This window comes from Mesoplodon mirus, assembly GCF_964341445.2.
Source record: "Mesoplodon mirus genome assembly, chromosome: 7".
Lineage (NCBI taxonomy): Eukaryota > Metazoa > Chordata > Mammalia > Artiodactyla > Ziphiidae > Mesoplodon > Mesoplodon mirus.
The window spans coordinates 38,401,641-38,414,749 of record NC_138983.1 but is presented as its reverse complement, the minus strand read 5'-3'; the positions used below and the strand labels follow the sequence as shown (position 1 = coordinate 38,414,749).

At 43.0% G+C, this 13,109-nt stretch overlaps 1 pseudogene across 1 annotated transcript; it reads left to right on the top strand.

The window, feature by feature from the left end:
• The first annotated feature begins 10,299 nt into the window (after positions 1-10,299).
• LOC309807376 (germ cell-less protein-like 1) lies at positions 10,300-11,765 on the top strand (annotated as a pseudogene). Its single transcript, XR_014296186.1, has 2 exons — positions 10,300-11,230; positions 11,464-11,765. The product of XR_014296186.1 is annotated as a germ cell-less protein-like 1 (transcript).
• Positions 11,766-13,109: the final 1,344 nt, after the last annotated feature.

The following is a 13,109-nucleotide window of genomic DNA, read 5'->3' as shown; positions in this document are numbered from 1 at the left end:
GCCTACACATTAAATTCCGGTTTGCACTTACGCATATTAAAACACACCACTAAATACTCATCTGACAAGCTGTATTTTAAACCTCAAACAAGGTTTTATTGTGCCTGGATGCATTTTAATATACCTGATAAATTTTTGCTGGAGTGAAAAACGGATGGCAGTGATGACTGATAAGGGAGGAGGGTCTCTCCTGTCCTATCCCTCACATGCTGCTTCTGCTTGGGGGAACTAGGAGTTGGTAGCCCCTACCGCCTGAGAGCTCTAGAGAGCTTTCGGGAAAAGATTTCCAACGTGATCTGATGGCTTCAAGCAGGGTCTGAGAGATCCCTGAAAGGCTTCCCATTCCGGTAACTCCAGGACCTCAGTGTCTCCCATCAGAGTTCTCGGTCTCTGCCAGCCTCCGTCAGAGCAGACGGGGATTAACCTTTCACAAGCCCCTCTCACATCCTTCATAATTCCCTCTCTGCCTGGGTTTTGAAATCCTTCTCCTGCTCACCAACCCCTGTGTCTCCACACAGCCTGCGGGATAATGCCCAAGCATCTCAGCCCAGCACTGCCTTTTTTTGAGGGCCCGGACAGTGGTGAGTGCTGGGTTAGGGTTTCCCATCAAGTGTCTTAAATGATGCTTATGAGCATCATGGTCTTTTCACGGCCATTTGGAGATGAGGAAATTAGGCTCGAGGTCATTCAAAGTCACACACTGGTCAAGCCCTCCCCACGTTTCCCTGCCACCTTCCTTTCCATCTTCCTCGGCCATTTCTGTACTCAGCTTCAGCCAGCCTTCTCCTCACCGTCCCCTGACTGTATCACAAGGGGCCTCCACCCAGAATGCCACTCCCTTCTAGGTCCCAAATCCCCCCATTCCTCAGGGTATGGCTCCCCCTTCTCCAAGAAGCTTTCTCAGCCCCCAGTGCTCTGGCCTCCTCTGAATCCCCGTTTATTACACCACCCACTGCTCACTGACCGTGTGTAGGGATTGCCTGGCAGAGAGGCGGTATCTTGCTTCCCTGCGGCCCCCAAACCCCATCCCCTTCAGCAAAATTCCTCTCTGAGGGCAGGGACTGTGTCCTTTTCCTCTTTGTATTTACTGCAGTACCTGATAGGATTGAGAGATGGAAAGTGCTTGATTCTCTCAATCAGCAGGAGATCGATTTTTTTCAGACCAAAGCATTGAGCCTATTTCCCAGCTTCTGTACCTCTCCTTCCCCCTGGGGAAGCCTGACAAGGTTCCAAGTCATTCTACACAGCCTGCCCTGCACAGGTGAGCCCGGCCTCGCTTAGGGCTTTTTTCCTGCTCTACCACCTCTTCCAGATTCAGCCTGTTCCCTTTGTAGCTGGAAGATGAAAAGCATTCTTTTTTCCCTTTACATGTCTAATGACATCATCCTTCTCAGGCAGGGACATTGGGAAATTCATGGCAAGTGAAGTATGGCTGCTTATTCACAGAATCAGCAGGTTGTGCCCTGTCTCCCGGTGACCGAAGGCTGCTGAGGAGGTGGCGTGTGGATCGTGTTGGCAGGAAGAAAGGGTTCAGTAGCATTAAGCACCCACAGGAGAGGACAGGGGCCTTGGGATGGGGGAATTGGATGAAAGCCATAACTGCCTGTATCATGTGATTTCAGTGATGCTGTAAGACCCCAAGGGTCTCCTACCATGTTCCTTTGAGCTTGTGATGGTTTCTTCGTTCCTTCTGTGTTCAAAATTCCTATCATTTCACTTCTTCTCTGTTTTAGATCACGTGGCTTCTTCCCTTCTACACTGTCTTGCCTTAGATGCACATGCTGGGAAGATTAATTAGGGGTGGGGTGGGTATGGGTGACACTGGTTTTCTGGGAAGATGAGCCCAGCTGGTGAAGGGCAAGAAACACCAGAATGAGTAGGCTTCACCCAATTTCTGCAGAGGACTAGTTGTCACTTTGGGGACACTTTGACAGGTACAGGCAGTCAGAAGAGCAGAACAGGTAACTCAGGAGTAGGGTAGGAGAGTGAGAAAGTGTCTACGAGGGAAACGACATAAGGTGAGTGAGAGGAAGACACATAAAGCATTTGACTCAGGTCAGCCTGACCAGCTCCCTGAGATGGGGCCAGGCCAAGCTGGCCCAGCAACAAACTATGGAAATCCAGCCCGCAAAATGACAGGCCGAAGATGAGCGTTTAGACGGGCAACAGGTATCAGGTGGAACCAGAGAGATGTAGGAGCACCCAGCCAAAAGCTACAAGCAGGCAGGAAGTCAGAATGAGTGATGTCATAGGTCCCCCACCCCCAGGACAAAGCTCTAACCCTGCTGTTGCAGGAAGAGGAGAGACGTGGAGGGGTGGCCTTAAAAAGCAAGCAGCCCGTGCAGCAGGGGGACTGGAAGACTAAGCAGTTTCTCTAGAGAGAAATCACTGTGAATCAGGGACGCAGCCGAAGCACATCCTTTTGTATGAGAATAACAAGGTCTTCAAAGATAGATGTGCCGGTTTTTTAATTGTGGCAGGATACACAGAACATAAAATTTATCCTTTTAACTGATTTAAAGTGTACAATTCAGTAGCATTAATTACATTAACAGTGCTGTGCCACCATCACTACTGTCTAGTTCCAGAACACTTTCATCACCCTCAGCAGAAACCCCATACCCATTAAGCAGTCACTCACATTCCACCTGCCCACCAGTTCCTGGCTGCCACTAATCTGCTTTCTGTTTCTCTGCATTTGTCTATTCTGGACATTTTATATAAATGGAATCATACAACAGGTAACCTTTTGTGTGTGGCTTCTTTCACTTGGCATAATGGTTTCAAGGTTCATCCATGGAGTAACCTGTGATGGTTAATTTCATGTGTCAACTTGGCTGGGCCATGGGGTGCCCAGATATTTGGTTAAACATTAATTCTGGGTGTGTCTGTGAAGGTGTTTCTGGATGAGATGAACATCTGAATTGGTAGACTGAGTAAAGCTGATTGCCCTCCCCAGTGAGGGTGGGCCTCATCCAATCCATTAAGGGGCTGAGTAGAACAAAAATGCTGAGCAAGGGAAAATTTATTCTCTATCTCTCTCTGCCTGTTTTCAAGCTGGGACATTGGTCTTTGAACTTGGACTTAGACTGGAGCTTACACCATTGGCTCTCCTAGTTCTCAGGCCTTTGGACTTGGGCTGGAACTATACCATTGGCTCTCCCGAGTATTGGCTTGCAGGCTGAAGATCTTGGGACTTATTAGCCTCCATAACCATGTGAGCTAATTCCTTATTATGTATGCATAATATATTAATATATTTTATATGTCTCCTATTGGTAGGAGATATATAGGTATACCGATATTAATATATTTAATATATATTATAATATAGGTGTTATATATTATATATATATACACACATACATACATATATACATATCTCCTATTGGTTCTGTTTCTTTGGAGAATCCTAATACATAACATGTATCAGTACTTCACTTTTTTAATGACTGCATACTATTCCATTGTACGGATATACCACATTTTGTTAATCCATTCACCAGTTGATGGGCATTTGGGTTGTTTCCACCATGCACCAGATTTTGAATCCTGGTTAAGTCAAGTCAGTCACTTAACCTCTCTAGGCACCTGTTTCATCACATGTGGCTTTCTTATGAAGAGTAAGTGAGATAAAGCATGTAAGAGCCTGACATAGATAGGGCAATCCATAAGTTGTTTCCCTTACCTGGCATCAGGACCCAGATCAGTGGGCCCAACAGCAGAGCTAACCTGCAACGGATCTGGGTTCCTTAAATTCCCCCTCAAACCAGAACTGGACCCAGAGTCAGGGCAGAGGGGACACCAGCAGGTAGAGGACAAGAGGTCTTCATTGTGTGGGAAGGAAATTGGACCCTTTCTTGCCCTCCTGCCTCTCCCTAGCACACACACTTAGGGAATGGAGGTTCTGAATCAGGGCCCCAAAACATGAGTATGCCTCTGTTTCACAGCGTCTTAGGCCAATAAATATTGTGAGGAAGTATCTCACACTTAAACTGTTAGAAATGCCACACATTTTGCAAATGTTTGAAAGATAAGGCACACACTGCCATCATATCCTATCATAGAAATAAGTACTCTTCAGGCTTATCTGCAACTGTTGTTCAGATTATTCTATAGCATGCACTCACAGTACATAAAACTTGTGAAAAAATAATACCTATCATTCCCTAAATCACAGTAATTTCAGAAGGTTACATTTACATTCCCTTTTTTTTATGCTCTGTAACTGTAAATGTCGCTCTCCTAGATGTCATAAAAGGCAACTTGAAAAGTGAGTTTAAATGCACTGAGTCTTCTGTGCTAAAGGCACACAGACAGAATAGCTTACTCCACATTCATACATGACCAATTCAATGGCCAACCTAAGAGCACTGACCTGGGTCTCAGGAGGCCCTGCGTGCATGCTCCCGTGGGGCTGTGGACATGCCCCTTAACTGCTCAGAGCCCCAGTTTCCTCACCTGTGCTGTCCATTCACTCAGCGGCACTCTCTGAGGACCAAAGTGAGCCACCCACTGGCCAGGCTCTGGGGTCACAGAAAAGAGTAAGACCTACACCACTTACTCTCAGAAACTCAGTCAAGCAGGGAAGTAGCTAACACACTCAACGCCTTACTATGTGCCAGGGGTTGTTCTTGCATTTCATACATATTAGCTCAAAAGATCCTTCCAACAACCCTACAAGTGGATAGTATTATTCATACTATTATTACCTTCATTTCACAAATGAAGAAACTAAAGCACAGGGTGGTTCAGTAACTTACCTGGCTAGTCAAGAGCAAACATAGGTAGTCTGGTTTAAGAGACCACCCTGCAGTCACTATAGAAAACAGTATGGAGGTTCCTTTAAAAATGAAAAATGGAACTACCATATGATCCAGCAATTCTACTCTTGGGTATAGATCTAGAAAAAATAAAGACACTAATTTGAAAAGATTGATGCAGTGCTATTTACAATAGCCAAGACATGGAAGCAACACAAGTGCCCATCAACACACAACTGGATTAAGAAGATGTGGTACATATATACAATGGAATATTACTCAGCCATAAAAAAGAATGATATACTGCCATTTGCAGCAAATTGGATGGACCTAGAGAATATTATCCTTGGTGAAATAAGTCTGACAAAGAAAGACAAATATCGGGCTTCCCTGGTGGTGCAGTGGTTGATAGTCCACCTGCCGATGCAGGGGACATGGGTTCGTGCCCTGGTCCGGGAAGATCCCACATGCTGTGGAGCAGCTGGGCCCGTGAGCCATGGCTGCTGAGCCTGCGTGTCTGGAGCCTGTGCTCCACAACGGGAGAGGCCACAACAGTGAGAGGCCCGCATACAGCAAAAAAAAAAAAAAAAAAGAAAGACAAATATCAATACTATATGATATCACTTATATGTGGAATCTAAAAAATAATTCAAATAAATGTATATGCAAAACAGAAAGAGATTCACAGATATAGAAAACAAACTTCTGGTTACCAAAGGGGAAAGGGAAGGGGGGAGGGGCAAATTAGGGCCATGAGATCAACAGATATTATTATATATAGAAAATAGGTAAGCAACAAGGATTTACTGTACAGTACAGGGAATTATACACATTATTTTATAATAACCTATAATGAAATATAAGCTGCAAAAATATTGAATCACTATGCTGACATCTGAAAGTCACACAATACTGTAAATCAACTAAACTTCAATTTAAAAAAGTCTACCCTGTTACTCACCACAGATTGTGCCCAGTGCATATTCACATACTAGATCTCAATGCGAATGACACAGGAGCATAGAGCAGAGCAATGGATTTCATCTGAATGAAAGTAAGGAAGGCATCAGACATAACTATGTATCTTGGCCAAGAAAAATGAGTAGGATCTCAGCCAGCAGGGATAGGGGAAAGAAACCATCAGGGGCAAAAATCTGGAGGTGGCAAGCCTGTGACATAGTCAGGGAATGTGAAAAAAGCCCTGGTGAAAAGAGCAAGGCTACACAGGTGAGAATGAGAATAGGGCACAGGTCCACTCTGAAGGCCCTTCTAGTTCTTAATGCTGTGCCTTACCTACACATTGTATCTACAATCCTTCATTCAAGGACACACAATGCTTGTCTATACATTAACAGTCACACTGGAGTTAAAGAAGCATATGCCTCTCTATCACACCACCCAGATTTCCTTTAACCAGTTCATATGATGTGTTGTATATTTCATCGTGCATATTTTGAACATCTGCTATTTAATGAGCAAACACTTTGAACATTAACTCAATGCCCAGCATCCTCTTCATTCTTACTGCACCACGGGCCTCATGTCTTGCCCACAGGCTCTGCTTTCTCGAATCCATGTTCCCTCACCTGTGTGGCATTAATCTAATCACTCTGATTTCCTAAGCTCTCTCCCACTTCCACGGCCAACCATGCTTCCAGCGCAAAGTTCATCCTCTTTAGCATGGTATTCAGCACCCTTCTCCATCGTTTGTGGTCTAACCTTCAACCTAATCTCCCGCCACTCCTCACCCCTCCATCGTTAACCCTCTATCCCAAGGCCCAGCCCACACCAAACCACTCCCCAACAAAACAGCACATACCAGCTGACTTTCTGATAGCCTCAGACAGCTCTTACTCCTTCCTCCCACAGTTCTCTGCTCTTAACTGCATGGCAGTACTCACCTGATCATCCAGTTACATCTGAAACCCTTAGGTATGTTTCCCCAAGGTTCACCTGACCTGCTTTTTGTATGGTTACTCAGGCGACAAATGCATGCCCATCTAGTGACCATACTAAAACCAGGCATGTTAAGTTACAAATATTGACATGGTTAGGTGGTCACTACTTACAAAGAAATGTATAGGATTTTTTTAGAATTTATTACTTAATATTCTTAAGATATCATTCACCAAATATATATTGAGCTTACCAGGGGGGAATGTGGGGAGGGATAAATGGGAGATTGGGATTGACATACACAGACTACTATATACAAAATAGATGACTAATAAGGACCTACTGTACAGCAAAGGGAACTCTACTCAGTAGTCTGTAATGACCTATATGAGAAAAGAATCTAAAAGAGTGGATATATGTATACGTATAACTGATTCACTGTGCTGTACAGCAGAAAGTAACACAACATTGTAAGTCAACTATACTCTAATAAAAATTTTTAAAAGTACATATTGAGCACTTCCTCTGTTCCTTGCACACACTAGGTATTGGTGATAGAGTAGCGGGCAAGACTGGTGAGGAAACTGCCATAAAGAGCTTACAAGTATTCTAGGTGGAGAGACCAATCACAAAGTAATGAAATTGGAACTGTGATTAAAAATCTCCCAACAAAGAAAAGTCCAGGACCAGATGGCTTCACAGGTGAATTCTATCAAGCATTTAGAGAAGAGCTAACTCCTACCCTTCTCAAACTCTTCCAAAAAATTGCAGAGGAAGGAACACTCCCAAACTCATTCTACAAGTCCACCATCACCCTGATACCGAAACCAGACAAAGATACAACAAAAAAAGAAAATTACAGAACAATATCACTAATGACTATAGATGGAAAAATCCTCAACAAAATACCAGCAAACAGAATCCAACAACACATTAAAAGGATCATACACTGTGACCAAGTGGGATTTATCCCAGGGATGCAAGTATCCTTCAATATATGCAAATCAATCAATGTGATTCACCATATTAACAAAATGAAGAAGAAAAACCATGTGATCATCTCAATAGATGCAGAAAAAGCTTTTGACAAAATTCAACACTTGTTTATGATAAAAACTCTCTAGAAAGTGGGCATAGAGGAAACCTACCTCAACATAATAAAGGCCATATACGACAAACCCAAAGCAAACATCATTCTCAATGGTGAAAAACTGAAACACTTCCTCTAAGATCAGGAACAAGACAAGGATGTCCACTCTCAGAACTATTATTCAACATAGTTTTGGAAGTCCTAGCCACAGCAATCAGAGAAGAAAAAGAAATAAAAGGAATACAAATTGGAAAAGAAGAATTAAAACTGTCACTGTTTGCAGATGAAATGATACTATACATAGAGAATCCTAAAGATGCCACCAGAAAACTACTAGAGCTAATCGATGAATTTGGTAAAGTTGTAGGATACTAAATTAATGCACAGAAACCTCTTGCATACCTATACGCTAAAAATGAAAGATCAGAAAGAGAAATGAAGGAAACAATCCCATTCACCATTGCAGCAAAAAGAATAAAATACCTAGGAATAAATCTACCTAAGGAGGTAAAAGACCTGTACTCAGAAAATTATAAGTCACTGATGAAAGAAATCAAAGACAACACAAACAGATGGAGAGATATACCATGTTCTTGGATTAGAAGAATCAATATTGTGAAATGACTATACTACCCAAAGCAATCTACAGATTCGATGTAATCCCTATCAAATTACCAATGGCATTTTTTACAGAACTAGAACAAAAATATTAAAATTTGTATGGAGACACAAAAGACCCCGAATAGCCAAAGCAATCTTGAGGGAAAAAAACGGAGCTGGAGGAATTAGACTCCCTGACTTCAGACTATACTACAAAGCTACAGTAACCAAGAGAGTATGGTACTGGCACAAAAACAGAAACATAGATCAATGGAACAAGATAGAAAGCCCAGAGATAAACCCACGCACCTATGGTCAACTAATCTATGACAAAGGAGGCAAGGATATACAATGGAGAAAAGGCAGTCTCTTCAATAAGTGGTGCTGGGAAAACTGGACAGCTACATGTAAAAGAACGAAATTAGAACACTCCCTAACACCATACACAAAAATAAACACAAAATGGATGAGAGACCTAAATGTAAGACTGGACACTATAAAACTCTTAGAGGAAAACATAGGAAGAACACTCTTTGATGTAAATCACAGCAAGATCTTTTTTGACCCACCTCCTAGAGTAATGGAAATAAAACCAAAAATAAACAAATGGGGCCTAATGAAACTTAAAAGCTTTTGCACAACAAAGGAAACTATAAACAAGATGAAAAGACAACCCTCAGAATGGGAGAAAATATTTGCAAATGAAGCAATGGACAAAGGATTAATCTCCAAAATATATAAACAGCTCATGCAACTCAGTATCAAAAAAACAAACAAACCAATCAAAGAGTGGGCAGAAGACCTAAACAGACATTTTTCCAGAGAAGACATACAGATGGCCAAGAGGCACATAAAAAGCTGCTCAACATCACTGATTATTAGAGAAATGCAAATCAAAACTACAGTGAGGTATCACCTCACACTGGTCAGAATGGCCATCATCAGAAAATCTGCAAACAACAAGTGCTGGAGAGGGTGTGGAGAAAAGAGAACCCTCTTGCACTGTTGGTGGGAATCTAAATTGATACAGCCACTATGGAGAACAGTATGGAGGTTCCTTAAAATACTAAAAATAGAATTACCATATGACCCAGCAATCCCACTACTGGGCATATACCCAGAGAAAACCATAATTCAAAAGGACATATGCGGGCTTCCCTGGTGGTGCAGTGATTGAGAGTCCGCCTGCTGGTGCAGGGGACACGGGCTCATGCCCCGGTCTGGGAAGATCCCACATGCCGTGGAGTGGCTGGACCCATGAGCTATAGCCGCTGAGCCTGCGCGTCCGGAGCCTGTGCTCCGCAACCGGAGAGGCCACAACAGTGAGAGGCCCGCGTACCGCAAAAAAAAAAAAAAAAAAAAGACACACCCCCCCCAGTGTTCATTGCATCACTATTTACAATAGCCAGGTCATGGAAGCAACCTAAATGCCCATTGACAGACGAATGGATAAAGAAGATGTGGTACATATATACAATGGAATATTACTCAGCCATAAAAAGGAATGAAATTGGGTCATTTGCGGATGAGACGTGGATGGACCTAGAGACTGTCATACAGAGTGAAGTAAGTCAGAAAGAGAAAAACAAATACCGTATATTAACGCATACATGTGGAATCTAGAAAAATGGTACAAATGAACCAGTTTGCAGGGCAGAAATAGATACAGATGTAGAGAACAAACATATGGACACCAAAGGGGCAAAACGGTGGGGTGGGATGAATTGGGAGATAGGGTTGACATATATATACACTAATATGTATAAAATAGATAACTAATAAGAACCTGCTGTATTAAATAAAATTTAAAAAATGTTCGCCTGTGGTCCGGGCGCACGGCGCAGGCAGACGCAGGGGGCGGGGCGGAGGATGGAGGCAGCAGTGCCCTCTGCAATGGTCCGGGCTGCGCGTGAGAAGGTGGCGGTGTAGGCACGCGGGCTACGTGGAGGCCGGCGGTGGCGGCCGGGCCACGGCGGGAGACCGCCTTCGTCGGGCTCACTGAGGTGTGCTCTCTGAAGTCTCTGGAGCCGTGACCCATGGGCTCGGTGAGCAGCCGAGTGCTGTGCCACCAGGGGCAAGCCCGAGCCCAGCAGGTGCCAGCTTCTGGGGCTGGGGGCTCGGCCCGGAGGCCGGAGATTGGTGGCGACGCGGCCGCCCGCGGCTTCTGTTACTGTCCGGGCAGCCGCAAGCGCAAGCGGAGCAGCAGGGCCTTCTGCTGCTGTCACCCCGGTTCCGAGACAGACGAGGATTAGGAGGAAGGGGACGGGCAGCAGCGACTCCTCAACACCCCTCGGAGGAAAACACTGAAGAGTACATCCAAATATATTTATCAAACTTTATTTTTAAATGGTGAAAACAGTGACATTAAGATTTGTGCTCTAGGAGAAGAGTGGAGCTTACACAAAATGTATTTATATCAATCTGGCTACTTTTCTAGTATGTTCAGTGGTTCATGGAAGGAGTCCAGCATGAATATTATTGAACTGGAGATTCCAGACCAGAATATTGATATAGAAGCACTGCAGGTGAGATTTGGGTCATTGTATCGAGATGATGTCTTAATAAAGCCCAGTCGAGTTATTGCTATTTTGGCAGCAGCTTGTATGCTAGAGTTGGATGGTTTAATACAGCAGTGTGGTGAGACAATGAAGGAAACAATTAATGTGAAAACCCGTATGTGACTATTACACATCGGCAGGGACCTATGGACTGGATTCTGTAAAGAAAAAGTGCCTTGAATGGCTTCTAAACAATTTGATGACTCACCAGAATGTTGAACTTTTTAAAGAACTTAGTATAAATGTCATGAAACAACTCATTGGTTCATCTAACTTATTTGTGATGCAAGTGGAGATGGATGTATACACAGCCCTTAAAAAGTGTATGTTCCTGGGCTTCCCTGGTGGTGCAGTGGTTGAGAGTCCGCCTGCCGATGCAGGGGACGGGGTCATGCTCTGGTCTAGGAAGATCCCACATGCCGCGGAGCGGCTGGGCCCGTGAGCCATGACCGCTGAGCCTGCGCGTCCGGAGTCTGTGCTCCGCAACGGGAGAGGCCACAACAGTGAGAGGCCAGCGTACCGCAAAAAAAAAAAAAAAAAAAAAAAAAAAAAAAAGTGATGTTCCTTCAACTTGTGCCTTCTTGGAATGGATCTTTAAAACAGCTTTTGACTGAAACAGATGTCTGGTTTTCTAAGAGAAGAAAAGATTTTGAAGGTATGACCTTCCTTGAAACTGAGCAAGGAAAACCATTTGTGTCAGTATTCAGACATTTAAGGTTACGGTATATTATCAGTGATTTGGCCTCTGCAAGAATTATCAAACAAGATTCTCTAGTACCTTCAGAATGGCTATCTTCTGTGTATAAACAGCAGTGGCTTGCTATGCTCCGAGCAGAACAAGACAGTGAGGTGGGTTAAGTATGGTGCATCATAGCATTGTTCATTAAATATATATACATATACATATATATATTTTTTTTACTGAAATATAATTAATTTACAATATTGTGTTAGTTTTAGGTGTACAGCAAAGAGATTCAATTATATATATATATATTTTTTCAGATTATTTTCCATTATAGGTTATTATAAGATACTGAATATAGTTCCCTGTGCTATACAGTAAATCCTTGTTGCTTATCTGTTTTATGTATAGTAGTTTGTATCTGTTAATCTCATACTCCTACTTTATCCCACCACCCCTCCCTTTCCCCTTCGGTAACCATAAGTTTGTTTTCTTTGTCTGTGAGTTCTCCTGTTTTTTTTGTAGATTCATTTGTATTATTTTTTTGGATTCTGCATATAAGTGAAATCTTTAATTGTCTTTTTCTGTTTGACTTATTTCACTTAGTGTGATATTCTCTGGGTCCATCCATGTTGCTGCAAATGGCAATATTTCGTTCTTTTTTGTGACTGAGTAATACATATTCCATTGTATATAGATATGCCACATCTTCCTAAGCCAGTCATCTGTTGATGGGCCTTGGGCTGCTTCGGTGTCTTGGCTCTTGTGGATGGTGCTGCTATGAACATTGGGGTGCATGTGTCTTTTTGAATTAGAGTTTTCATCTTTTGGGGATGTATGCCAAGGGGTGGAATTGCTGCGTGTGATGGCTCTAATTTTGTTTTTTTGTGGGATCTCCATGCAGTTTTCCATGAGGGCTGCACCAGTTTATATCCCCACCAGCAGTGTGGGAGGGTTCCCTTTTCCCCACACCTTCTCCAGATTTATTGTTTGTGGACTTTTTGATGGTGGCCATTTTGACTGGTGTGGGGTGATATCTCGTGGTGGTTTTGATTTGCATTTCTCTGATGGTTATTGACGTTGAGGATCTTTCCAGGTGCCTGTTGCCCATCTGTGTGCCATCTTTGGAGGGGTGTCTGTTTGGGTCTTCTGCCCATTTTTTGATTGGGTTGTTTGTTTTATTGAGTTGTATGAGCTGTTTATATATTTTGGATATTAGCCCCTTGTGGGTCACATCATTTGCGGATATTTTCTCCCATTCCCTAGGTTGTCTTTTTGTTTTGTTTGTGGTTTCCTTTGCAGTGCAAAAGCTTTTAAGTTTTTTTAGGTCAGGTCCCATTTGTTCATTTTTGCTTGTATATCTCTTTTGCCTTGGGACACTAATCTAAGAAAATATTGCTACAGTTTATGTCTGAGAGTGTTTTGCCTATGTTCTTTTCTGGGAGTTTTGTGGTGTCATGTCTTATACTTGGGTATTTAAGCTATTTTGAAGTTTTTTTGTGTATGGTGTGACGGAG